The sequence below is a fragment of the Nanorana parkeri genome, unplaced genomic scaffold (assembly GCF_000935625.1).
Source record: "Nanorana parkeri isolate BGI_ZX_2015 unplaced genomic scaffold, ASM93562v1 scaffold1645, whole genome shotgun sequence".
Classification (NCBI taxonomy): domain Eukaryota; kingdom Metazoa; phylum Chordata; class Amphibia; order Anura; family Dicroglossidae; genus Nanorana; species Nanorana parkeri.
In genome coordinates this window covers 92,638-115,055 of record NW_017307913.1, presented here as the reverse complement: position 1 = coordinate 115,055, position 22,418 = coordinate 92,638, and the positions used below count along the sequence as shown (strand labels likewise).

The window sequence follows — 22,418 nt, the reverse complement described above, 5'->3', positions numbered from 1 at the left end:
TTGTGTGCACATTTCCTTTGCATCAGAAGTCTACTGAAAATTCTAGTTGCATGGCTGCCTTTGACCACATTGTTTTGATTCAATAGAATACAGTAAATAATTAAAAACATAAATGGCAAGGACAAAAATGATTGGACCATTAACCTAATACTTTGGTGCACAACCAATGGAGGCAATCACTGCAAACAAGTGATTTCTGTAGCTGTCAATTAGACTTCTGCACTGGGTAACAGGTAAGGTGCCCATACACTGCACGATTCTCGTACAAGAATTGCTGTAAATCGCACGATCGTACGATAATCGTGCAGTGTATGGAAGGCGTGCGACCGTTTCTACGGTACGGTCGCACGGCTTTTGTATTTCGAGCGTGTTGGAAAACCAGCCGGGAATCGTATGATTTTCGGCAGGTTTGTAGCATGATCGAGAGATAACTGCCGAACGGGCAGGTGTGCGCACACTGCTCGTTCAGCATTGCAGTCATCGGAAGCCCGCCCCGCAAGTACGATCTGCAGGGCTTGAAAAATCCACTCGTCCGCAACGAGAGGACGGTGGAGCCCGACGAGCAGCTTCCCGGCCGGCCGTTGTAATTACACGGCCGGCCGGGAGCTTTACATTCAAGCGACTGGGCATCTCTAGAGACGCTTGATCGCTTGTATTAGCAGCTGTCACTGCCGTTGCCGGGCCCTAGATCCGCTGTGCCCAATGCGGCCGGGACCGGCACAGCTCTGTGACAGGAGATCAAAAGGGAGATCAATTCAGATCAGGGCTCGTAGAAGGCCACTTCAGAACAGTCCAGTGTTTTGTTCTTAGCCATTATTTTTATCTGTGTGTGTTTTGGGTCATTATACTGTTCAAGGACATATGACTGGCAACTGAGACTGAACTCCCTGACACTGGGCAGTATGTTTTCCTCCAGAGTTCCTTGATAGTCTAGAGATTTCAATATGTCATCCACAGACTAAAGGCCCCTAGTACAAAACACAGCAAACTATCCCCATACATAACTGAGCCTCCTCCATTTTTCACGCTTCCTCTGAGCTCGGTTGCTCAAAAGGATGGATGGTGTGGTAAGAGACCAATGGACCTTGATGTGGAAGTTCAGCTCGTTATCTCTTTGGAAGTTTTCATTGACTTTTGTCTACCCTTCACAATAGCCTTCTGTTGAATTTAAGGTTGATTTTGTTTTCTTGTGGCCATGTCCAGGAAGGTGGCTACAATCCCACGGACCTCAAACTCCTTAATATTTGCAACTGTAGTCACAGTTAGGTCAAGCTGCTTGGAGATGATCATATAGCATTTACCTTTGACTTGCTGCCCTATCATTTTCTTTCGGAGCTCCTCAGCCAGCTCTCTCCTTTGCTTTCTCTGGGCAATGTTCAGTGTGGTGCAAATGATGATGTCAAAACAGCAGAGTGACTACTTTGCTCCATTTAAATAGGATGACTGACTGATTACATGATTAAAGTCATGTGCGATACTACTTACAGAAAAGTTAGTTTGAAATATCACTATGATTAAATCATTTAGGGCTTGTTCATACTAGCTGCACTGTAAAACACTGCGTTAGTGCTGCTGGGTGACCGCAGTACGCCACAGAGCATTGCATTGTCACTGTTTAGTTTTGTTTCTTTGTGTAACTTTATTTGGAGTGTACAAAGTTTACACACCAATCATGTCGCCAGCGCTTTACATTGTACCGTGGTGACATCCAGTGCACAGCAAAAACAATGTACGTGAATCAGTTTTTATGTGCCCTAGTGGTGACTGGCGTCGCTTAAAATCTTTTCTAGGGCTTCCAACACATCTGTCCAGGCCATTTTAGAATACCATTGTGCAATAAACAATGTATCCCATGTCACTTTCTTTGCTGCACTCTATGACATGTCAAAAGCATGCAGGTATACATGACACAATTGTTTTTAATTGCAAATTAAGGATTCAATGAGCTGTATAGGTACCAACAACTGTATCCACATCTACCTATGCTTGTTGCAAGATAGTGAATGTTGTAGTCATAAGATCTGCATGATAGCCAGGAAATAGTGCTTCCAAAGCTTCAGTATCTTGGTGGTCGGCCTCGCTGGCTCTCAAAACACCTGAACAATGCCTGCATCCAATCAGATTGTTCAGATATTTTGACAGCCAGAGGGGCCGACTAGCAAGCTTGGCCCAGTGGGAGATTCCTCCATCCACACAGTTTAGCGTAGATGGAGGAATCTGTTGCACTTTTTCCAACTGCCCACAGAAAATCTGCAGATAATCTATAGGTGTATGGCCAGCTTTAAACCTGTCCCTAGAAAGTTTCTCCCCCTCCTCTAGTCTAAGGTCCAGTAAGTCATCACATCTACACACTATGCCAGTGGTGGCGGACCTTGGCACTCCAGCTGTGCCAAAACTACAAATCCCAACATGCATCTGCCTCTGGGAGTTAATTCTATGGCTGTCAGAGCCTTGCAATGCCTCATGGGACTTGTAGTTCCAAAACAGCTGGAGTGCCAAGGTTCGCCACTACTGCACTATGCATAGACCTGAGGAACATTCCAATGTGCTGCGGAGGAGGGGACAGAATGCAGGGATGCCATGACAGCTGGCACGCTCACAGCTTTCGGTGAAGATAACTTTGTTATTTTAACACCTAGACACAAGCCCTTAACCCTTGCAGTGCGGGTGTAGCACCACTGCAAGGGTTAATACAAATTCCTGGAGTTCTTCTTTAAGGTAACCATAATTGGAAAAGTATCTAACACATTCTACAGTGATTTCAAACAAAAAAAGAAACAGGCTGGTCTGTGTCAGATCAGAGTAACAAGTGACATATTCCCAGAGTCTCTTCCGATTACAAGCTTGAATCGGTTATTATCTGAGTCACAGGCAACTGCAAAAGGTCATAATTCCCATCTGACAGCCCAGCTCTGAAAATGGAGTTGCTTGTATAAAATATCTAAAGACATCCTTGCAATCCCTCAATGAAGCTGGAGATGTTGCAATGGTGGGGAGAGGTGTCACTGCTATGGATCTAGTCTTGTTGTCACTGACAGAGCGGAAGGCAGGACTTTGACTGAACACAGCAGTTAGTCCAGTCAGCAGTACACAGCAAAAGATAGTGTAATAACCCAGCTGAAAGACATGGCTGCCTTATCGTAGCGACAACCTGACAATCATCTGGGTGACAGCAGATGTCAACCAATACTTCTCTACCAGTGCCAGCCTGAGCAGATATTTCATAGCGGATCAGCAGCTCTCCCATGCTCACACGTACAATGGATGACCTGATCTGCCATAGACGCAAGCAGGAGATGGGTGTAGGGGCCCTGCAAAGAATGCCCATGTCCCCCAGGCACTCACCTTCCCACGGATGAGGCTGCACGGAACGTAGTATAATGTTATGAATGGCGAATGCTAGGGATACAGCTGGCACAAAATGAGACGGGTAGCAATGATAACTCGGCACCCGGTCCTGACACTTTCCGCCCCAACAGCCGCAGCTGATCACCCCTGGATGTCTGGGATAGTCTGGTGATCACGGCCTCTTCCCTGCCCGGCTCCTGTGCCTCCGACTCCGCCTCTCCACGTCCAACTCAACGTGGCAGCACAGACTCCACCCACACCGGCTTCATACTCCACTGACACGCAGGCGGCTGCCTTTGAAAGTGCCGCATGTTTGTTTTAACACTATTCCGTTCTACAATGTTGTTCTTGAGTCATTACCTATAACTGTATCCACATATAATATTTATAACCGAAGAGAATCCTATGAACCAATTTTATTTCATTATACCATAAAAGACTGTAGCGGAACTAAACTGCCAGTCGTAAACATGGCCTTAAGCGGTATTAGTCATAGCTGCACTTCCGTTTCCTTGTTGGCAGCATTTCCTGTTTCCTTTTACGGATGTGACGTGCAGACGCACTAGAACGTAGAACCTCGTGTGTGAGAGGTGGACGGCCATTTCTACTCGGGTGGCGGAGTGTGCGGAGGTGAGTGGGGTTTGTCCTGGCTGCTCTCCTATTAATGTTGTTTTAGGTCTTAAATACGTCAGTGTAAGAAATAAGTATACGTATTACCATTACTTCTGTGACAACAAGTGGCATCTGATGTCAGATCTCCATTGTGTTCAGCATTCTGGCAATCAGTTCTTTGAAAGAAGGCAGACCAATATTATATCGGCTGTAATTAAGAGTGCTCAGTAGTTGACAAGCTGGATGCTACCTTGTACTTTATTCAGGTAGCTATGTGCACAATGGGGTTGAGTTATTAATAGGCCGTTCACTTTGCAAGGGAATTTGCACTTTGCAGAATTTTCCTTTTCAGTTCCGAGATTATTCGTATTTTATTCCATCTTGTTTGTGATTTTTAGATATTCTTTGCAAAGGGAATTTCCATCATTCTCTCAGCTAAGGGGAATCTTCACCTGCAAAGTGAGCAACACCATTGTTGGAATGATCTAGGTAAAGGAAATATGTTCATGCATTCATTTTGGTGGGGGATTAAGGAAAATAAGGGCTCGGATAGAAACATCTCAAGCAGTAGTGATCAACCTTCATGATACATGGCCCCTGGCATTACTAAAGGGCAGCTCATATTCAGTGAATGTAAAACTACAGAAATCTGTTATGGACTGCTGACATATAACAGTATGTGGTCAAAGGCTGCCGAAAAAGACAACCTTTCTAGGTGTGGCGGGAGAACATGCTTCAGGAGACGGTACTAGACCGACGATGCATTGCACAAGATTGTTAAGGCTGCTTTACAAATCAATGCTCCAATGTTTGTGCCTCCTACAGCCCACTTACTAATTACTTGTGCCACAGCAAGATCTTTTCTAAAGAAATCTGAAATGGGATGGACCGTGCAGAAAAAAGCGTGCTATAAACCTAAACCAATTATTAGACAGTCTAAAGAATATGTTCCCCTTGTTGACCTAAATAAGGTTTAAATAAAAACCTAGGGAAGGAATTGCCAAAATAAACCTAGGTAAGAAAAATACTGACTGACTGTAGACCTCTGAGAACTGTCCAATAGGTGCCAAAGAGCCACCCGTTGGGCACCAGGGATCTAACACTGTATATATCCTAGATTTCATCTTTTTCTGGACAGGGAGAAAACAAAACTTTAGTGATCTGCTAGTTTGGTGATATCTGCCATCTGCAAATTAAATGGGCCAGAAATCAATTTTAATATCCTCAGGCAATGGGGCTTGGTAAGTGAGGAGTGAGTTCCACAGCGCAGGATATAAATGTGAGAAGGCCTGTGCTGCTTATGAGTGGATTCTGGAACTCATTGGCATAGTATGTAAAGGCAAACCTTTTTTTTAGTATTGGATATAGTTGGGTAGGGTTGGATTTGTTCGTATTGCTGTCCATGTCTCTGCTAGGGAGATGTACCCCCTTCTCTATTTTGCCTCTATTAGGCCCCTGTTCACACCCAGGCATTTTGTCACGCATAAAAACACACAAAACAAAAAAATCCCATTCATTCTTACGGCCCCCGTTCACAGCTTAGTGTTTTGTTGCAAACTGTAAAATGTCTGTCGACTGGAAAAAGTGTGAGCTTTTTTGGCAGATCACAGCGTGCTTTGTCCCAAATAGACTCAATAGGAAACGCGCAACACAATTTGTATGCACGTTTGCCTAATTACACCAGTGTGTCACAATCTGCCCGCTAGAACATGCAACTCAATGTACGTGCATCTGACCTGCACCACAAATGTGCAGAGAAAACACTGTCTAGGTGTGAATGCAGCCTTAGGGCCTGTTCACATGAGTTTCAGGTGCGGATCTGCAGACGCGGTGCTACTGATGAAAATCGTTTTTGCTGCGTTCCAGTAAAAAAAAAAACATTTTTTTTGCTGGGGTTGGGCTGTTAGCTGCAGTGCTTTTTGGGCGCGTTTGCGTTTCCTGACCGTACAAAATGTGACATGCAGTATTTTTCTGTCGTAAGCTGAACAGTCCGTTCAGCTTACGTGAGAACTGTAGCCCATAAAACGCATTGGGATGCATTTTGAGTGCCGGAGCGTACGGATCAGGTCGGCACACAAAATGGACGTCGTGTGAACAGGCACTTAGTCTCCCCCAGGGAAATATTGTCTGCAGTATACTGGCTGTCATAGGTAAACTACATTGGGGGGGGATTTACCAAATCTGGAGCAAACAGAATTTGGAGCAGTTGCCCATGGCAACCAATCAGCATCTCTCTTCAGTTTGCTCAGGTAAGGTTTGAAAATCAGACAGAGAAGCTGATTGGCTGCAGTGCAAATCCGCTCCACATTTTGTCTGCTCCAGTTTTGATAAATTCTCATGTTTACTGGAAGTTTAAAAAGGTGATGTGACACTTTATGGTAATTGACCATACTCTTGTCTTCCCCTTTTTTTGCCAGGAAAAGCAGGTGACCAGTTTAACATGTGGGCTAATGTTGGAAGTAGCCATTTATCTGTAAATGATGGAAGAAATGGCTGGTTATTTGCGTGTCCTCTATATACGTGAGGACCACAAGGGAATCATCTAGTGTGCACTGTGCTTGAAATACATATACATTTTTTTAAAGGGTTTCTGGGTACCTGGATTTTTTTTTTTTTTTCCATTCTACAATTCCTTTAATAGTGAAAATGCGTGGCTAAAGCTGGTCATACACTGTAATACTTTCTTCACTCAACTTGAGGGTGAACAAAGAACATATAACAGATACCTCCATGAATGCTTACAAGCGTTGGATCGAGGAATCTCCCAATGTCTACATTGTATCCTGACTGCTCTGTTCGAAGATTTCCCAACCAGCTCCTATCAGCTGATCAAGAGATGCCGGCCGAAAGGGTGCGGACAGTGGCACCCACTGTGTGAATTTTGTGAGACTTGCATAGTGTATGTCCAGCTTTATTCAGGTTGCTGCGATTTTGTAATAGTTCCACATCCAGTGATTAAAATATCATTGCTGTTCACATCATGAGTGCTGTGATTATTCATTTTTGATATGAGGATGTTGGAATGTATTATATTAGGGGGGGCGGCGGCATAGTTTTCTATGAAAATTTTTAGTAATGGAAAACTTTTTTTAACACAGATGTTATCTGGAACCCAAGAATGGTCTACTTGCATCATGCGTTTATTTTTTGGAAGAAAGTTGCTTGAGCTTCACAGGCCTCCATGATGGTCCTCTCCATGATCTACTTTGTTTGCAGAAGCAGAATGAGCAGGTGGGTAACAAAGATGTAAACAGCTCTGGCTTTCCTTGTTTAGAGCAAACCCGATGTGCTGGCTGCATTAGTCCTTCTTTTTTTTTCCGGCTTTTGTTCCCTTTTTTACCTTCTAATCCTGTAAATAACACACTTCCTGTCCCTGGGGGCCTATGATTACTCCTCCACTGTATCTACGGATGTACCCATGCCTGTCTCTGAGGCTTAACATCCAACATGTCTGCTTTTCTTATCTCTATTACATGGGAGTTGATGATTAGTAAAATACAAAAGATAATGTTTTTCTATCTGTTCAGCTTACATGAAGCAACATGTAAGCTGAACATTCCATTGCTGGAAAAGTCCATGTATTTTCTTTGTGTGATAAACTAATACAGCCACCACATCTAAGGACTGGTGGTAAACTGCAGTTTATTGCATTTTTGTTCTTGGGTTTAGTTGTGCTTCAATGTCCAATGATGATACCCTTACTGCTGTTCACATTATGACATGAATTGTGAATTAACATTAAAGTGGCTGAGGACATTCTAACTAGTGCAAATACCATTTTCAGACATGATCATATCTCATTTCAGTTTAGAAAGCACGGAGTGCTTTACAATCTGGATGCACCCTGTGTTTAAATATTTGTAAGTAAAGATAATAAACCAATACCAAAAAATGACACATACCTGCAGTAGCTCTTATTCTCCACAACTGCATTGATGCTATGCTTTTCTGAACAACTAAACTCAACTTCCAGGTAGAGAGCTTGGCCCCACATTACTATTGGCCAGCCACTATAATGAGCTGCCTTGTTGGCCAAGTGGAATGAGTGGGGAAGCTCCAACTACACATTTACTACAAAATTCCCTAGCCCACTAAGCTAGTTTTAGAACCCCACTTCTGTGCGAACTCTCCTTTATGGAGGCGGTAGCTTTTACATCCTCTGTGCAGTAACTCCCCATAACCTTAGTGACACTAAACTCAAGATTTAAATGTTAAAAATGCATTCAAGTACCTCAACTATTAACAAAAATGTATCTTATTAGTGTATCACTCGGCTGTAGATCTTTAAATCATCTCTGAATTGGTGCTGACACTGTCCTTCCTTCTGGAGGGTGGCTACTTTTGTTCCCCCTGGGCCCTGTGTGTGTTGTAAAGTAGGAGCAGTGGCTACTTTAGGATTAAAGTACAATTTTTAATTTGAAAGTGGACAAAACAGCACCTTCTCCTTGTGAAATAGTTTTTTTTGTCCATGTAAAAACATAGTAAAGTAATAAACTTCCAAGGGCTGGCAGATTGGGAAATTACTTTTAAAGTGGATTTGAACTTAATAATTGAAGATTCTATGTGACCGTTTGTTATACCTCCTAAAAGAAAAAGCAGTGCACTTCCTGGTATTTCAGGGTGACTAGGCACTCATGTGATCCCTGTGATGGCTAGCCTCAGGAAATTTGGTGATATCACTATTGTGCTCTCTGCTGGAAGTTCTAACATGAGGATGCAAAGCCTCTACGAAGATGGTCACCTTGTATAATGTATTATTGCTGGGATTTGTTGTAGTCCTCTATAGCTGGTGGTATTCTCCATTGCGCTGTATAATGATTATACTGCGCAATGCAGATTACCACTGACCAGTTATAGAGGACTACAAATCCCAGCAATAATACATTATACAGCGTGATGGAGAATACCAGCAGCTATAGAGGAACAATAAATCCCAGCAATAATACATTATACAGCGTGATGGAGAATACCAGCAGCTATAGAGGAACAATAAATCCCAGCAATAATACATTATACAGCGTGATGGAGAATACCAGCAGCTATAGAGGAACAATAAATCCCAGCAATAATACATTATACAGCGTGATGGAGAATACCAGCAGCTATAGAGGAACAATAAATCCCAGCAATAATACAATATATACAGCGCAATGCAGAATAATGCCAGCTACAGAGGACTACAAATCCAAGCAATAGTACATTATAGTATAATGTATTATTGCTTCATTCCTCTATAGCTGCTTGTATTCTGCACTGCGACGCTGTATAATGTACTATATTGCACACCACACTCTTTTTTTTCTTTTTTTTTTTTTTACTTCCACCGCGCCAAGCTTGCTCCCGAGATGGACTACAATCTCAATAGAAACTAGTAGTCCATCACTGGAGCCTTTTTTTTTTTTTTTATCCAATTTAATCGAACTTAATAATCGGCTAATCGATTCTGAAAATAATCGTTAGCTGCATCCCTACATGTCAATACTGGTGACTAGTCCTTTGCCATCTGCCTGCCTGTTCAAGCAAAGCCTTCTCAGTTTAGATTCTCTTTAAATTCAATGTTCGTTATCTAAAAATCAACAAAGTGGCACTTTTTAAGCAGCAGCTAGTAGTTGCATGTACATTACTCTAGTTATAGTACTGTTCCCTGGAACATTGAGTCGTGGGTAATTTTGGCCAGCAGGATTTGGCATGCAGGCATCCTAGTGGTCTCCATTGGACAACTAGTGATGTGCAATCAGGTATTTTCAAATAGTCCAAGGGTTTCCTGTTTTCAACATAAGCCTTGTGGAAATTATTAGGTTGGCCCTGAATTTAAACTAGATCATCACTTGTATCCACCAACTCCCCTTTCCTTCCCCACCGCAGGTCCATACTTGCCCCTTCCAAAGGCTGTGGCCTCCCTGTGAGAATCTAGTGCTGAGCTAACTGTGCATTAGGATAACAGTGTTGCGAAACCAGCCTTAAAGATTCTTGAACTCTTTTTTGTTTTGTTTCACCAGGTGATGGTCAATTGGGATCTGCACATTAGGAGGCTTTCAATTGTTAACAGGTAAGGAAGCTTTGTCATAATCCACATTTGGTTCTACTTGAACAATGATGATCTTGCCTTCTGATGCACAGCAAATGTTGAAAATTAGAGGCTGTTTCTGAGTCGTTCAAAAGTCGATTGTTTTTATATCTGCATACAGTCATGGCCAAAAATATTGGCACCCCTGCATTTGCCAGATAATGCACCACTTTGCGCAGGAAGTTGTTGCATTTACAAATGTTTAGGCATTCTCTTTGAATTGGTATGACACAAAAAAGTGGAGAAAAAAAGCCAAACCTGACATGTGGTGCATTGTCTGACAGAAATGCAGGGGTGCCAATAATTTTGGCCCTGACTGGAGCTGAGATCCACTAATTTTACTGTACATATGAAACTTTTAAATCTAAATCCTCACCCTTTGCACTTTTTTCAACAGTACATTTTTATTGAGAGATCCAAGTTCACAATTATATGGTACAATTACCCACATAATACAGAACAGTAGCTGCACTGTTTTGTTACCGCCACAGATTAGGTCCTACATGCCTCCCTAATTGCCCTCCTCTACACCTCTCCAGTTCAACATCCTTTTTGTGAACTGGTACCAAAAACCTAACAATCTTTAAGATAAGGTCTTGCTAATGCTCTGTCTGGAATCTGTACCTCTTTTGATGCAAAAGTGTAACTTGCTCTCAGAGCTGCAGATTGGTATTGTATGCAATTTAAAGCTGGCCATACACTCTCTGCAATTATCGTTCGATTTTCAGACTGCCCCATCATGCACAGATCAATGATAATCGTTTTGTTAGCCATACTAACTCACCAAATTTTGTCGCTTGCAGCAAGCGACAAAAGTTTTTCAGCATGACCAATGGAGGATGTTCGGCCTGAAGTACATTAATTTGAATCTTTGTCTCAACCATTCATGGACGATTTCTGAAGTGTACCTTTAGTGGAACTAAAGTCTGCAGTACTTGCCTGTCCTCCAGTGATTTAAGCTCCTACTCTGGCGCTTTTCATCTTCTGGGTTCGGTGTCCTTGGCTATCTTGATAGGCTCTCTGAGAGAAGATATAACTCTAACGCATGTACATTCGAGGCATTTAATCACAGCACCACGGTATGCTGACTTTATACACTAAGCTGCGCATTCAGCTCAAGGAATATGTTGAGAGAGTTTCTAGGATGGTTATGCAAATACTCGTCTAAGCTATTGTATTCGCAATCTAAGAAAAGTATTCACAATCTTCCTTAAAAATGTAAATGCAAATTGTCTTCTCTTTTAGTAACATGTAATCTTTGGGATAACATTGTGAGCGAAGAAAAATCAATTTTGCAGAAGTTAATCCTATAAGTGGTAAGTTTTCAAAAGTATTTAGCTAAGTATTATAATACTGATGAGAGGTATATACATAGACGGACTTTCAAAGCACCCACTTAGGCCAATTAAATCAGTTTACAGCATATTTTGTTAGATATCAAGATCAATCAATTCATAAAAAGCATAAGTACACCCTACTGTTAATCTAATCTAACCTATACATAGGGTATGAAAATTACCTTTTACGATCAACCATATATATATTATTGCAGGCTGTGGTTCGGCTCTGAGTTTCTCAGACATATCTGCTTCATCAGGAGCAATTTGAGGCATGTTGAAAATAAAAGCTAGACAGAGGAGCTGTCCTAAAGTACCATATGTTAGTAGCTGTGGGTGGTTCATTCCTAAGTAAGTACCCAGCTGGTGATGGGGTGCATACAGCAGAGGCTGATTTGTGTCTAGTGCTGGTGCTCCCATTCTCAGCCCCAGAGTTCTGAATAAAGGCTTATAGGAGGGCAAATAGACAAATGCAGGTACTTCCCCTAGGTGCAAGGAAAAATACATGTAATTAATTTAACCAATACATAGCTGCATTGATTTTGTTTATGGGTTTCTAGGTTGGCTATATTACATTTGACAAATCTTATGTGTCCAATGATTAAAATATTATTGCTGTTCACATCATGATGGGCTGTGATTACTTCTTAACTGGATGAGGACACAGTTTATTTACTCCTTGACTTCACATGTTTCTCGGCTTTCCTTTTAATTATCTTTTCATTTTTTTTTTCTAGGTTCAGTTGAAATGGACATTTACAGATGGATCAGGTAATTTTAATTCAATAAACTGTTTAATATCCTGCATAGGAAGTGTGTATTTGGAATTGACAAACATTTGCTACAGTTTCCATAATTAACCAATACCTGCTGGCTTTTTATTGTGTAATTTGGGATTTTTCTTTTAAAGCCCAGCATTTACTGCAGGTAAATCAGTTTATTTATTTGAGCTATTTATATAGTGCCGACAATTTACGCAGCGCTTTTACATAGTTGACCATTCACAGAAGTCCCTGCCCACAAGGAGCTTGTAATCTAAAGTCCCTATCTCAGTTAATGTAATTTAAAATGCATGCACCAGGACTTGCAATGAATTTTATTGACATTCCCTGCTTTTTAATTGCCCCCTTTAGTTTTGGACAGTGGGGAATGTTGATGCATGTTCCATTTGGGAACGGATGGTTAATCCCTCCGCTGGGGACAGACTGCAACACTTTCAGTAAAATGGGCACGTGTTGGAGCACTGTCAGGTCATTAGTTTCAGTCTTTGTCCCAGTTTCTTCTTCGAAGCATACAAAAATCCACCAGTGAATTAATGCATTTTTATAAAATTGTCGATTGAAACCAGGGGCCTGTAAATTGCATGTTTTTCTAGCAAGGATTCCTTGGGTACTTTTAAAGGCCAGTTAAGCTCTTAAATTAATAGTGCTGTGGCTCTAGCTTACTCTTAAGCTAAGAGTTAGCATGCTGGCAGGGGTGTATACTGAATTTTATTATTGCTGACTGGCTACATGGCCTTTTTGTATGTACAATAGCTTCAGTCTATTCAGCTATATAGTTTGATGGTGGGAGCAAACAGTTTTTTACTTGGTTAATTCTAGTAGCCCTAAAACTGAGAATTTAGTCTTGAGGACAAACTTTCCATTCATATTTGTTATTGCCAAAGAAAAGATTTTACCTTTTTTATCTGTAATAACATTTACTATTTTACTTTGTTTTTCAGATGACCGATAATGCTGTTTGGTTTCAAGAATCTGACTAATACAGTGATAAGCCTGTTACACAAGTTGAATCATTCTGTTATATTTTATCATTGTATTTAAACTGTTTACTTGTTTTTTTGGGGGGTTTTTTTTTTGATCAGATTGGAACACTATTCTGCATTACCATGATAAACAAAATCAAAGCTGGTCAGCAGCTTTTAGTGCTGAACGGGCAGTGTGCGCTTGCGGCATTTGTCTTACGAGCAGGCCACAAACCCGCCGAAAATCGCACGATTCTCGGCGGGTTTTCAAACATGCTCATTACACAAAAGTCGTGCAACCATACAGTAGAAATGGTTGCACGCCATCCATACACCTGCCGATTATCGTACGATAATTGGCAGGTGTATGGGCACCTTTACACTTGCACACTGTCAGGAATTTTGTAGGATTAGCCAGGTGTATGATTAACCACTTATACCAAGCAGGTGCTAATAATCATCAACTTCATATGCAAGTTGAAACATTAACAGAAACAGCTGTGTAGGCTTAAAACTTGGCAAGGAACAACCAAACTCTACTATGGTGAGTTTGTGGAAGACTGTTTCATGTCATATAGGCCATACACCACAGCAAGACTGAGCACAGCAACAAGGTCTCGCCCAGGCAGATTCAAAGCAAATTGGTATTTCAAGATGTGCTGTTTAAGCTCTTTTGAAGAAGCACAAAGAAATGGGCAATGTTGAGGATTGTAGATCCAGTGGTTGGCCAAGGAAACAATGCAGCAGATGTGGCGCGTCATGCTTATGTCCTTTTGACATCAAATGATGTCCAGCAGCACCCGACTGGTGGAAACCAGTGGGCCCCAACTAAACCCATCTGTCTGGCCAGAATTGGTCTTCATGGAATTGTGGCCAAAAAAAGCCATGACTCAGATGTGGAAACAAGGCTATGTGGCTCAACTATGCATGAAAACAGGAACTGGGGTGCAGAAAAATGGCAGCAGGTGCTCTGGACTGATGAGTCAAAATCTAAAATATTTGGCTGTAGCAGGAGGCAGTTTGTTTACCGAAGGGCTGGAGAGTGGTACCACTTCCCCACAGACAAGCAGTAGGACATGAGTCCACAAAGTATGGAAAAAAGAACCTTGAACCCCTCTCTTTGGTTCAAGGTTCTTTTTTTTAACCCCTTCGTGACTGACGACGTACAGTGTACGTCGCCAGCATCGGGGCTGTTTAAACAGACTCCCGGCGACTTTTGCCGCCGGGAGTCTGTTTAAACTTGTAGAGCCGACTGTCGGCTTTACAACAGAAGCGATCCTGGCGACTTACCTGTCGCCAGATCGCTTCTGCGTCCCGAAGAAGGGGCCGCCCCCCCCTGCCGTGCTTTTATAGGGTCTTGGCATTCAGAAAATATATAATGTTGGGGGGTTTTATGTCATTTTCAGGCCTAAAATGTGGAATATAACATGGGTGCAAAAAATGAAAAAAGGGCCTCAGTCATGAAGGGGTTAAATACTTTGTGGACTTCCATCTACTGCCTGTCTGTGGGGCAGTGGTCCCCCTCTTGCCCTGATTTTTGGGTTCTGCCCGTTCAGATGCACACACATCAACCTGCCTAAATCGGTGGGTGTTGCTCCCGCCTGGTTATTATATAATTTTGGTTTCGCACACCATGTTTACTGATTTTTCCAATTATGTAGATATCCTCCTCCTGAGGAAGCGCTCTTTAGCGTGATGCCTCCACTTCGAATAATATAAGCATTAATCATGTCATGTTTTTTGTCTTACTATTCAATCATGTATTACTGACCTAGTCACTTAGAAGTGGAGTGAGTCTCTTAGGAGATATCTGATAGGAGGCTTTTATAAGTGAATTTTTATTAACCTTTTAATCATTAATAAAGACACCTTTTATCTTCAATTGCCTTGGAATTGTTATTTGGTACCTTCAAAACCCCATCTTTTTTCTTTTTGTGATTACTGTGTCTAGAAACAGACATGCTGCAGGGTAGGTGGCTAGCAGGGTTATTCACGAAAGGGTGAAGAGTTTGGAGAAGAGAAGTGAACAATCTAGGACAACATAGCTGAACTGGAAAGTGAGCTGAATTGGAGAATTTTTCCAAATTAGCTATGTTGTCCTAGATTGTTCACTTCTCCCAACTCTTCACCCTTTTGTGAATCACCCTGTAGGTCTTGATCATTCACAGAACCTGGGCAGCTGCAAGACACCGCTCAAACACAGCAGGTTGAGCCGCCACAAGTTACTAATGGAAAAGATCAGGGATCAACTTTCTCAAGAGCAGGGAAAGGAATTCACAGAAAGCATTTCCTCTGTGCTTGCTCTGACAGCTTTGGATCTGGAAAGCACTCCAAACGCAACTTAAACAGAACCAGTCTGAAAATCACCCAGTGCGCAAGAGTCACCCCGTGATATACGGGTCAAAGGGGATCAGTCACAGAAAAATCAAAAGTTGTCATTGGGTAGCTCCAAGAAAGCAGAGACATCTTGCAGCTACAGCAGTTTTTTGTTTGCCAGTGTTCAATCCTACTGTAGACAACAGTATAACCAGAAGGTTTAGGACTTCATGTGTTCCTTAAAATATAAGAGCATTGCTGATAAGGCCTCTGCTGTCAGGGGCAGAGACAGAGGTGTAACAAAAAAACTTCAGGTCCCCAGTGCAAGAAACCGCAACCCCCCCTCCCATTGTGGTGTAATGCAAAGGCGCCGTCGCTCATGCAACCCTGGTAGTGCCATCAGTAGTGTGCTAGGTGCCTCCTTGTGTGTGACAAATTCATGTATAGCAACCCAACACCGCTTAGCTGATAAGTTATATCAGCTAAGCGGTGTTGGGTTGCTATACATGAATTTGTCACACACAAGGAGGCACCTTTGTTCACATCAACACAACCTCAACTTTTGTTTACTGCTCTCCACGGCCGTAATGTTACACCCTCACACAGCCCAGGCTACTTGACAGGCAGCGGTGATAACCGGCTTTATTCTCACATGGAACCGGTGGAGAGAATGCACCGCCAGATAGCCCTCCACGTCCTTCTAACATGTCATAGATTAGCTGGGCAAACTGAGCAAGAGTGATTTTGCTCCTGAAGATTTTTTTTTTCTTTGGCTTCTGGTTGAAAATTGCATGTGTAGCTCTAACCTTACCCAACAGATTTACTTGTGCTCTACAGATAGAGTAATGCATGTATTGAATGAATGATAGGCATATAATGTCTGTGCGGCTATACAGTAAAAACAAATCAGCATTTGTCAAACTAAATCTTCCTTTTGTGTCACTAGTACACAAAGTTAATAGTATTTTTTCAGTTGGCAGAGACAGCAATAGAAACCCTTATTAGTAGATTTTGGAAATGCCAGAACCTTTTTCCAGGTTTTTGTTACTGTCCTTCCATCATGTTGTGTTACAATGTGGCAGTATGTTCAAAATGTTCTGATGGCTCTCACAGGTAGGGCCCTCCTTACCGTCTTGTCTTGTAATGTCTTCCTTATATTGTAAAGCGCTGTGCAAACTGTTGGCGCTATATAAATCCTGTATAATAATAATTATCCAGATAAGTATTATTGCTGCACACTGACTTTCTGTTGGCAATGGCTTGTGCATTTAGCCATCTGCATTTTCGGTTTATGAAGGGGGAAAGCCGCGCCCTTCCCCCAAGAAAACAGATGAAGCAAAAGTAGTAAACTGCAGTAAGAAAAAATACTTGGACACCAAGAAAAGCAATACAGAATAGTATAAATGTTTATTTTTCTGTGATCTCTTTGTACAATATAGAAAGTTATTTTTTTTTTAATAGTCCTAGTAAATATAAACTTTGTCTGTTATTCTACCTTCAGATGTACACAGAACTAGAAAAAGACGAAGGGATCGTCATATATATATATAAGCAGAATACACATTGCCATTCAATTTGCTCAGAAGTTTTATGTAAGGGTACAAAAAAAAAAAGCAAGTTTAATATAACAGTGAGATCAAGTCTAACAATTTCAAAGCCTATCCCTTTGCATTGTTTTGGGGGTATCAAAAACAAGAGTGGAGCTGTTGTCTATAGCCGCCACTTGAATCTGATCACTTTACACTCCACTTTTCCCAAAACAACCCCTTTTGGATTTATTTAGTTTCTATCGATTAAGATCAGTGACATGCAGTTATTACATCTTTTTAAAATCATTAAAGAAACAATTCTGAGACCTCCAGCACATATCTGAAAATCTAATGAACATGACATGCCACCCTAAAGGTTGTGAACGTAGATACCTTAATCAGGCCACATATCACTAACTGATCCATTTGATTACCCTTGAAGACTTAAAACTATACCTTTTGGGAGTAAAGTCCGGAGAACAAAATTAAAAGTGGAATTAGATGCAAACGTAAGTTTACAGTTCAGAAGTCAAACCACCCAAAAGCAATATTTGTGTTGCAAACTGAGACAGGAAGGCTTAGTCACGTTAGATTTCTTGTAACACTGTACAACTTCTGCCTCATGTGCTACCTTAGAATATCACTCATCCTATCACATTCTTCCAAATACTACATTGCTGAAATGTATAATTTAGGAACCCGAGAGACAGTAGCACCCCCCAAGCACCATAACAGCCTTGGTAGGTATGTACACCTGGGAACTTAAGAACAGAACTTACCACCAGAGTGACAGGGCAATATAAGGAACCAGCACGTAGCTAAAATACAGTGGGGGGAATTTATCAAAATTGGAGCAGTTGTGTATGGAAACCAATCAGCTTCTCTCTGTTCAGTTAAGCTTTGAAAATGAAAGGTGGATGCTGATTGGTTGCCATGTACAGCTGCTCGGGATTTTGTCTGCTCCAGTTTTGATAAATTCCACTCAGAGTATCTCCTTGAAGTGGAATGTTTGTTTTGATTGAACAGACACCTTACACTAGGATGAACCATACAATACTGAAAAATAAACTAGTGTTCTTCACTCGCTTGATCTAAAAGCCCAATGGAACCCCTGTTTGCTCAGGCAGCGTAAGTGTTGTTATTTGAAGCACCGTGCAGAGGATGTGTCTGGCCGCTGGAGATCCAGACTGCTGTGCTCTGTAAGAGAAAAGCGGTCCAAATCTCCAGTGTGCTACTGGTGCCGGGCTACAGCACTAAAACATTAAAGATCTGAAATAGGCTTTACTTTTTTCAGGTAGCTTCATTGCATCACAATGTTAAAAAAAACAGGTTCGACTTGGCTTCAAACACAACTCCAGACAAAATATTTTATTTTCAGTTTTGGATAGAGTGGGGAAGGAATATAATCTATTTCGAGTTTGTATGACGATTGTTGGGAAGATTTTCCCACACTTTGTGTCCTGGTGACCAAAGCCACCACTGACAGACATTCTCTAAACCACTGGTTCTCAACCTGTGTAACCTCAGGACCCACATTTGTACTTGGCTATTAAGTCGCGACCCAAGTCGCACTGCAATGGAAAACACGGCATTAGGGTACCTCGCCTTCTGATGTGGGCATACAAACTGTGGGTGGGAGGTGCGTTTGGGGTACCATTCAAATGAATGGCAACACAACACACCTCCCACACCAGAACGCACGGTAGGTGCGATTGCGTGGTACAGTGCTTTAATCGCATGGTACTATACGATTAACGCACTGTGCTAGTATGAACAGGACCTCAAAAACACTGACATACATACACAACCACAGACACATTCTCACACACCAAAAATGTTTAAATTTACATTTTTTTTTTAAATCCACCCAGTCTCCCTACCATTACGAGAACCAGAGTAGATCCTCAGCCTGGGGTCCAGTGTGGGCTGCTGTGCTGTGACGGAGCTCCATCCATATGTGCATTGCGGTTACAGCTCCCTTGTAGAGGTGCCAGGAGGAAGAATGTGACGTCACTCTGGTCCAGGCACCTCTATGGGACACGTGAGGGAGCTGTAAGCAATGCACGTATGGATGGAGGTCCCTCATGACCATAGGCCCACCCCACCTCGAACTAAAGCTCGGCGACAGGCAGCATATTTTGAATGACTGCTTGGCGTGAGAACTGACAGTGCTGCGCTAGAGGGAGGCTGAGGAGCTTCTCAACTAGAAAAGTGGAAGGCACGTGGGGACCCACTGAACACGGGATCGCGACCCACTTTCGGGTCACGACCCACCAGTTGAGAACCAAGGCTCTAAACAGAATAGATCAATGAAAACCTGACCAATCTCTTTTGCTGACCTCTACCTTTGGGACAGGAAGTAAAAAAATCCTCCCAAATAGGGATGCAAATGGCAACAAAAGCCTTACGTCATTTTAACCCTTTCACACACTATCCAAAGCAAAAGAAAAATGTTTTGGTTTAGAGTTCTGCTTTGCCAAATATTTACTGATTAAAAGATATTTTATATTTGGAACTGGATGAGAAGCAGGGCTTCATATCTTCCTAAAAACAACTAAGGCGTAAATCTAACCACTAAAAAAATGATTGGCATAAATAAGCCATAGTCAGACCTAAGTTGTTAATCACCCCCTGTATGGAAAGCTTAAAGTGACACTAAACTCAGGAGTTAAATCTTAAAAATACATTCAAGTACCTTAACTTTTAACAAAAATGTTATCTTATTTGTGTATCACTCAGCTGTAGATTCTCATCTCTGAATTCATGCTGACACTGTCCTTCCTTCTGGAGGGTGGCTATGTTTGTCCCCATGGTCCCTGTGTGTGTTGCAAAGTAGCCACCGCTCCAAGCTCCCTCCCATGATGGACTACAATCTCATGTTTAGTTTACTAGTTTGTATTGCGATTGTAGTCCATAACAGGAGTGATCTGGGAGCAGTGGCTACTTTAAAACACACACAGGGACCATGGAGAATAAAAGTAGCCACCCTCCAGGAGGAAGGACAGTGTCAGCATGAATTCAGAGATGATTTGAGGATCTACAGCTGAGTGATACACAAACAAGATACATTTGTGTTCATACTTAAAGGTACTTTAATGCATTTTTAAGATATAACTCCTGAGTTTAGTGTCACTAACACTGGATCACTTCACATCCATTCAAAACTGTTCGCTGGGGCCCAACATCCACATCTGACAGGTATGGCCATGTTCAGCTAAAGCTCATCAAGACTTAGCAGTTCCATAAACTGCCTTGTTCGATATCCACCATTATAATATAGTCATCAGAGCGATGATGTAAATGTACTGATCTATTCATTAAGCCTACAACAAAAATCTTCACTCTACTGCATTTAGTTCCACTTTATGAAACACTGGCATAGTAAAACTAATTACAGAACCATTGTTTAAAACCGACGGGAAGTATTGTTTGGGCCTTACATGTATAAGCCAAAGTCTCTTTATACATAATCTTACAAGCATCATTTAAAATTCACATTTTCTTGCACGTATAAATACACATCACAAAAAAGGTGCTATACTGGGTTTAAGCACTAAACTATTTACAACACTAATAGCTCTTGTTCTACAAAACACATACACAAATAGTGGAATCTTACAATCTACACAACCTCATTTACATTTATACAGTTACTTGACCGAATGTGGACAGTCACAATGTTAATGCTATGCGCACATAGTTATCAGACAGAAAATCAGGAGAGATCATTTACTTCCACTGGTCAGTTCCCTTTTTTGGATTTTGAGATTAGAAACATAAAAAGGACAGAGATGATGACTGTTGTGGACAGAAAAAAATATCCTCTAATTTGAAATATGTTATGTGCTCATTTTTTTCAAGCAAAACTAAGGCTCTACATTTCTAATACAAATAAATATTACTTTTACAGGATCATTGCTATCAATGTGAATATTTCTAATCTTGAAAAAGAAAAACATTTGGGTAAATCAGTTTACTGCAGCTCTCTGCAGCTAATATATGCCTAAAAATGCTGGACAGGGAAAGGAATAAGAAGAATACCCAACTACCTGCAGTCATACAATGAGAACAGTCTTAGTATTAGGACATCACTTAAAAAGTGGTGTGTAAACAGTACAAATTCTCTCTAGGGAATTTGTGTGTGCCACTATCAGCTATGAATTATATGTTCAAGTCAGCAGAAACAGATGGGTAGACAGACAGGGGGTAAGCTGCTACCATTTAAAAATGCTCCAGAAATTCTCAATTCAGGATATTGGGTTGGGGTGAGAGTAAGGTGTCATAATAGAACATTCTGAATATATTTTCTTTTCAGGTATGTAATGCAATGTCGAATTGTGGCGACTAGAAGGGACTAAGGAAAGTATTATTTCCTATAATCCTCAATTACCAAATCCAGAAGATCGCACTTAAAATGCCAGAGTGGACGAGGGGGCTTATGGAAGTCGCATAGCTGGAGTGGAGGTAAGTGGACTTTAGTTCTTCTTTAAGCAGAAACCACGGTAAAAATCCCATTCAACTTTAAAACGAAACTCACTTTCTGAACAAGAGATGATGGTCGTTGAAATAGAAGCCGAAAGGAGATCTCTAATGAGGGCACATACAGCAATAAAACATATTTTTTCGAATAGGTCAAAGATACTAGTTCTAGGGAGCGCTCTTAAGTTTCTACTGCTGGCTGTGTCTCCACTAAAAAGATGATCCTACTAACAGTTGCCACCAGGACATCTACACAGGGGACCAAATGGCAATAAAAACTCTTAGAGGTTCTAACCTTCCCGTATTCTATTCCAAATTTACAAAAAGAAAATACATCTTGGACGGAGTTGCACTTGAATTCTACTACATGTACTTTCTCGAAAAGGTCACCACTCCTAAGCAAGAGAATAAAGGCTTACCTTTACGACTGAGTATATTAACTGATATAGAATAGTATGATACAGCACTATTGAACAAAATAAATGAGATTCAGTGAGAAAACCTCTGTGTTGCCATTTCAAAATAATCTGAAGCAAGAGTCCTGTTTAGTGTGAACATAGGGGGTCTTTGCATATGAATTCAAGGGACTAAAAGCATAAAACCATATCTGACAGGTGGTTGGTTTACCACAAAATCAAACATGTACTAGAGAACACAATAATCCCTCCAAAACAGGGTAGAATAGAACTGTGATGTTAGGTTAAATGCATACCAGTAAATACAGTCTGTAGACTTCATTATTATAGTTGTAGAAAAATAAAAGGAGCTAACTTTACAGAGATAGGAAAGGATCCAATCTTAAAGGTTAAATACCCCACATCAAGTCGCATAGATATAGGAAACAAGCATGCATATATCAGCTGACAACAAACTGGCTGTTATCCCTGCATAGAACAGGACAAGACAAGCTACTGGTTAATGGTTGTCCAGGAAGTTTTCAAATGGGTGGATGTATGTATATATATTATATATATATATATATATAT

The 22,418-nt window shown here is 41.3% G+C and overlaps 1 protein-coding gene across 2 annotated transcripts in view; it reads right to left on the bottom strand.

Moving 5' to 3' along the window:
* The window catches only part of SEC31A (SEC31 homolog A, COPII coat complex component), a 49,331-nt gene extending 45,912 nt beyond the window's left edge, over window positions 1-3,419 (bottom strand). For both annotated transcript variants that reach the window (XM_018570978.1, XM_018570979.1), the window contains exon 1: window positions 3,346-3,419. The gene's annotated coding sequence lies outside the window, so the exon portion shown is untranslated. The remainder of the gene's footprint in view (window positions 1-3,345) is intronic.
* Between the last annotated feature and the right edge of the window lie 18,999 nt (window positions 3,420-22,418).